The sequence below is a fragment of the Rhinolophus ferrumequinum genome, chromosome 6 (genome assembly GCF_004115265.2).
Source record: "Rhinolophus ferrumequinum isolate MPI-CBG mRhiFer1 chromosome 6, mRhiFer1_v1.p, whole genome shotgun sequence".
Lineage (NCBI taxonomy): Eukaryota > Metazoa > Chordata > Mammalia > Chiroptera > Rhinolophidae > Rhinolophus > Rhinolophus ferrumequinum.
Genome location: NC_046289.1, coordinates 12,590,330 through 12,596,547, shown reverse-complemented (window position 1 = coordinate 12,596,547; position 6,218 = coordinate 12,590,330). Strand labels below are relative to the sequence as shown.

The 6,218-nt window shown below is 45.3% G+C and overlaps 1 long non-coding RNA gene across 1 annotated transcript; it reads right to left on the bottom strand.

Moving 5' to 3' along the window:
* Positions 1 to 992: 992 nt before the first annotated feature.
* On the bottom strand, positions 993 to 4,410 carry LOC117024190 (uncharacterized). Its single transcript, XR_004423321.1, has 3 exons — positions 4,342 to 4,410; positions 2,304 to 3,521; positions 993 to 1,969 (listed from the first exon to the last, which is right to left on the bottom strand). It is a non-coding gene; the product is annotated as an uncharacterized LOC117024190 (long non-coding RNA).
* Between the last annotated feature and the right edge of the window lie 1,808 nt (positions 4,411 to 6,218).

Below are 6,218 nucleotides of genomic sequence, written 5' to 3'. Positions count from 1 at the left end.
AATCACCCAATGAGGGAGGCATTTCTCAGAATGTATCCCGGTCACTAAGTGGCTGTACAGAGGGGACATAGCAGTGGAGTGCATGGAACAGGTGGACAGAAATGTCCTGTGGGCTGAAGTGGAGACATCATCTGTGTACTCGGCGGTGGTGGTGTGGAAGTGGCAAAGCAAAGGCTTTAAAACAGCACTGGCTACAAGAAAATTAGGAGGAGAAGAAAGGCAATGTGAGAAGCATTACTAATGCATGTGTTTTGTTTGTTTGTTGTTTTGTGAAGAGATACAAATTAAAGAGTGGAATTTCTGGGGTTTGTTGGTTGCTTGCTTTTTGTTGTTGTCACTGTTGATGATTTTGTCTACTTTGTGGGACTTCTATAAAAGTGACTCATAGAGAACAGCGCTGCCTAAGAGTGCCACATAGGCAATCTACAACGTTCTAGTGGTAGCCACTTAACACAAGTAAAAAGAACTGATACAATGGGTTTTATAATACATTTTGCTTAACCCAATATATCCAAATAGTGTTACAATATGTAATCAATATTTTAAAAGTCTTTTTTTTTTTTTAAGATTTTATTGGGGAAGGGAAACAGGACTTTATTGGGGAACAGTGTGTACTTCCAGGACTTTTTTCCAAGTCAAGTTGTTGTCCTTTCAATCATAGTTGTGGAGGGTGCCGTTCAGCTTCAAGTTGTTGTCTTTTTCAGTCTTAGTTGTGGAGGGCGCAGCTCAGCTCCAGGTCCAGTTGCCATTGCTAGTTGCAGGGGCGCAGCCCACCATCCCTTGCGGGAGTCAAACTGGCAACCTTGTGGTTGAGAGCCTGCGCTCCAACCAACTGAGCCATTCGGGGCGCAGCTCAGCTCAAGGTGCCGTGTTCAATCTTAGTTGCAGGGGGCACTGCCCACCATCCCTTGTGGGACTCGAGGAATTGAACTGGCAACCTTGTGGTTGAGAGGCCACTGGCCCATGTGGGAATCGAACCGGCAGCCTTTGGAGTTAGGAGCACGGAGCTCTAACCGCCTGAGCCACCGGGCCGGCCCTAAAAGTCTTTTTTTTAAAAAAAGGTGTTGAGATATTTTGCATTCTCTTTTGCACATTGTCTTTGAAATGCAGTATACTTGGAGCACATTTCAATTTAGAGTCTACATTTCAGCTGCTCTGTAGTGGCCACATATGGCTAGTGGCTCCTGGGTAGGTCAGCATCAACACGGAGAGAGGCTGGACTATGCAGTTCTGGGATTCTTAAGGATAGTAACGATGACGATGATGATGATATATGGAGCTTCTTAGATGTGACACACGTTATAGTAACCCCCTGTCTCATGCATCATCTCATTTAATCCTCTTACCAACCCTCTAGGGTGGATACTATTATTATCCCATTCTACATATGCTGAAACAGAGCCTCAGAGAGGGTGGGTGATTTACCCAAGGGCATACAGCTGGCAAACAGCAAAGTTGGGGCTGGAAACCTAGTCTGTCTGACACTAGCCACTGGGCGTCATTTACTCAGGGTCTGCAAAGAGGCCAGCCAGCGCCCAGGCTGTCCTCAGCCCCTCCCTTATAGCCTGGGCACATGAGTGGATTTTCTTTTTTGATTAATGGAGCTGCCATGTTGACTGAAAAAAACAGAGTGGAGAGAACATTAATTGTACAGCTGAGCATACTGCACGACTGACTGAGAACAGAGCGGTAATAAGACTGATCAGCTGGAGGAAGCTGCAAACTTAAGACTGGCGACCAGGTTCACAAAATGCAATTGTTGTCAATGACACTTACTTAGCAAAGAGCCAGAGAGAATTGATTGTCATTAAAAGGTAACAAGAGCATCGATTGTCCCCCAATGATGATCTGAGGATTCTGACTTAGCCATGCCAAGAACGTCTGTGCAGAGACATTTGTGATGTGACTTCCCACATGGAAACGGGCTCCAGCGTGGCCAATCAGCATAAAAGCAGCAGGAAACCAAGGCCTGGTGAAAATGCGGGGCCGCTCAGCTTGTGTTCACATCTCCCCATCCCTGCACCCATCCCCAGCAAGCAGCTGTCGAGGAGGATGGGCTGGTCTGGGCGGTGGGAGAGCCTGTGGGGCCTGGAGGAGGGGCTGTCCCACCCTCCTCCCACCACGGTCCTGTTTGCCCGGAAGCTCTAGGAGTCCTTTGAGCTATGACATTGCTGGGTTTGGGGCTCCATGGGAGGAGAGTGGTCCCTTTACCCTGCTGGCCACAGCTGTAGCACCATCCAAAGATGGAAAACACGGCCATGAGTGTGGCCTGGATAAGCCAAGCCAAAGTATCCTCTACTCACCTCTGAAACCCCAAGTAGGGTGGTGGGTGAGGCCTCACCCCAGGAGCTCTCCTAGGCGGGAGGTGATACTGTATTCTCACAGGTGATACTGTGTTCCCGAATGCATTTCCAGCTCCCCCTCCATCCTGCTTCTGGCTGTGGTTGGACAAGAGTGTGCACAGCTCTCCTGTAGAATATCTGGGCTAGGACCTGAGCAACAACTGGTGCTCCTCCATCCGTCCATCCAAGAAATGCTAATTGAGTGAGCATTGTTTGCCAGATGCCGTGGCAGCCCTGGGGAGGAAGAAAGGTATAAGACGAAGGCCTGCCCTTTAGGCAAACAGGACACAGGCTGGGAAATCAATAGCTACAAGCGAACATGGAAAGGGTTAGAATATAGGAATCTTAACTACAAGTTACTTTGGTAGCACAGAGTATGAAAGTTAAACACAGGGAAGACAGAGGGACCGAGATTTGCGGGATGAGAGGACATTCCAGAAACGTAGAAAGGATGGTCCATGCAAAGGGACAGGGGGCAACAGGGAAATCCTAGAAACTGCAACTCACCAAGCAGCTAGAGCTCATGGTGGACATGGGAGGGGGCAAGAGACCAGGCTGGGGAGTGGGAGGGGCCGGGTGTGAAGGGCTCATGTGTCAGCTAAGGAACTGGGGTGCACGGGAGGATTTTAGGCAGGGTAAAGTGTCAGATGGGTGTTTGGAACGGTCACCCTGACTGTAGTGGAGGGGACAGATAAGAGAAGGGCAGGCCTCGTGTGCTGGCCCAGGGCCTGTTGCCTCCAGTTTCATCCTTTGACCTTCCTCAGCTCAGTTTGGCATTGCAGTGGGGCTGACCCCAGAGACTATGTTTTCTGCTCTCAGGTCACCTGGCTTCTCTCTCAGTTTGTCCAGGGGAAGCAGTGATGGATGACCGGAAGTTTAGGAGGAGGAGGAAAGGGCTTTTCTCTCCAACCTTCTCTGCCCCAGGTGGTGTCTGTCGGTGGACTTCATGGCTTCAACACCTCCATGGCTCCAGTTCCGCTGGACAGCCCTGTGCGGCTGCACTTTCTGGTAACCCCGATTCCACCCTCAGTCCCTCTCATCTCAAAGGTAGCGATGGCTTTCTGCCCCTGCTCATCTCTGGGCGGCCTCGCTGTCCCCTGTGCTTGGCTTCTTAGCTCCTCCAACACCCGGGCAGCCAGTCCCCTCAGGCGGCTCACCTCCCTGGCTGGGCTGACTGATCTAAGTGGAGAAAGGGGAAGCAATTGTACCAGTTGTCTAACAGCAAGAATCTGAAGGAGCCATAAGAAAGGTCTGAACAGAGGTGACTACTGTAGTGGGAATGGAACATGACTTTAGGGTAATGCAGGGGTCAGCGACTTTTGCTGTGAAAGGCCAGGTAGTAAATATTTTAGACCTTGTCTCAAATACTCTGCTGCTATTGTACAAAAGCATCCCTAGACAATATACAAAAGAATGAGTAGAGCTGTGTCCCTAAAACATGATTTGCAAAAACAGATGGAGGCTGGAATTGACCCATGGGCCATAGTTTACTGACCCCTGAGTGGAAGAAAGGTGTGTAGGGATGTGAGCAAAATAGGGAACCCAGAAAGAAGAAGTGATTTGGGTGGTTAGGCTAGGTGGTGGGGAGAAAAAGCAGGGCGGGGGGTACGGGTGGGGGAGGAAGGCTTGTTTATAAGTCAAGAACTGTGCTTATAAGTCGAAGTACTGTGCAGAAGAGAAAGAAACACTCAATTATTTTCTCACAGAGCTGGTAACCAGTATAAGGATGAATGCAGTAGGAATTCGTTCACCTGTGGAAGGGATAGCCATGTCCGCAGATGGCAAACAGGCTCTTATCTAACCCCTCACTGGCTGACAGCGGTGAGAAGAGGAAATGCGAGGGGAAGGGAGACAAAGGCTAGACTGACCTTCACAACCAGTATTTTTATGTCCAGAAAAGACCACCCACTGCTGAGGAGTTTGGGGATCACTAGACCAGCTGTCATTTATACTAATTACCCATTAATCACCACAGCTGGATTTTTGAAGGTGATCATACCTGAAAGTAGGAACCGGATTTTTCATCTGCACCCTCAGCGTCTGTCAGAACTGGTACGTAGCAGTAGCTGAAAAACAAGTGTGGGTTGACCATGAGTATGAAGGATAGAATGTCTTTTAAAACTTTCTTGATCTATTTCTTTCATTTCTTCTCTATCCTTTCATGGTTTTGGATAGCCTTTCAGACTATTGGTGTTCTGGATGCTTAATATATACACCATGCTGGGTAAGGTGTCAAGCATTTAAAAACAAATAGGTGCCAGATAACCAAACTCAACTTCTGAGGGTTTTTTTTTTTTTTTTTTTTTATAAAAGAATCCCATTATTTTAAATGCATTTGACTATACTTAGAGGCTAACTACATGCTAGATATGGCAGTCTTCTAAAAAGGCATGCACACAGAATGAAGAAATACCACTAAGCACTAGGCTGAAACTTTCTGATTGTAAACAGTGTCTGCAAACTGTAGATTCATAGTCTCTATGCCGTCCTTGGGCAAAATTCTTGGATGGATTATAATAAGAATGATTTGTAAGCTCCTGGCATGGGGGCCAGCTTGGGCTCCCTAAGATATACTAAGTGAATGAATGAAGAAGGAATAGTTGAATGAATTGTGGTTGCTTTTTTTATGAGGGATATGTTTCTTAAGACATCATATAATTTAGTACATGCATTTATCAAGACTAATTCCCCTATAGGAATAAAGTAGGATTTACATTATTTTAAATTTTACACAGTAAGTGAAATTTCTTTTCCATTGCCCTATTTCAAATTTGCACAATTCATATTAGCATAGAGTATGACTATTTCTTTTGTTTTCTATTTTTTTTTAAAATAAAAGAAGACTATGGATTTATACCTGGAGATCAAAGACGTGTTTGACAAACTTTTGATTGGATGGAGAATAGTAAGCTACACCTTCATAAAGCCAGGTGCGTGTGTAACTAGTTAAATGATGGCCCTTAAAGGGTGTTGAGTGAAATGAAAGTTGACCTACAAGGGGACTGGTCTCCAGAACCATGCTGTCTGGCTCCAACTTTGTCCTAATCAATATACAAAATACACTTTCAAATTTGTGACCAAATGATACCTGGAGGGAAAGCAACTGTTTTGGAGGATAAAATCAGGACCCTCACACCCCTAGCCCACAGCTAATCTCAACTGGCCTTGAGCAATGGGCTAAATCTAAGGAGGTGACATTTAATAGCGATAAATGTAAAGTCCTGTACTTCGGTCCAAAATAAATAACTGGAGAAATACACAAACAGCTGGGACTTAGTTGTTTTAGTTAATAGTAATTCCAATGAGAATCAGGGGTGTCATGAGACTTATAAAAAATGAATTTCATTTTTGGATATGTTAATCGAAATAGAGGATCTAGAACGGAGGAAGTGATAGTTTCTCTCATCAGGCTTTATCTGGAGTTCTGTTTTCAGCTCTCAGTTCTGATTACCAACTGGAACATGTCCAGAAGAGAGAAAGAATAGACAGGACTTGGAATATGTATTATAGAAAAGACTTAGGGAGGAAATTATTCTTGTTTCCAAACATGTAAATGGTTGCCATGTGTAAGGTGATTTAAGATTTCATTTTTGTGTCTTTCCAGGCTAGTCCAAAATTTTCAAGTGAAAGTTTTAGGAATTGGGATTTTGTCTGAAATATGTAAGGACAATTAGAGTATCTGAAGATGAAAGGACCATCTGAGGTCAGGTAATGTGTTTGGTCATCTTGGCACCATTTAATGGCTCATCAGGAACATTGTGGAAAGGAGACAACAAATCTGATTCCTTCTCTTTTGAACTTTTGGAGAGTCAGTTACAGATGATTCAGAAAAAGAAAAAATGGCCAGTAAATATATGGGAAATAATATAACTTTGC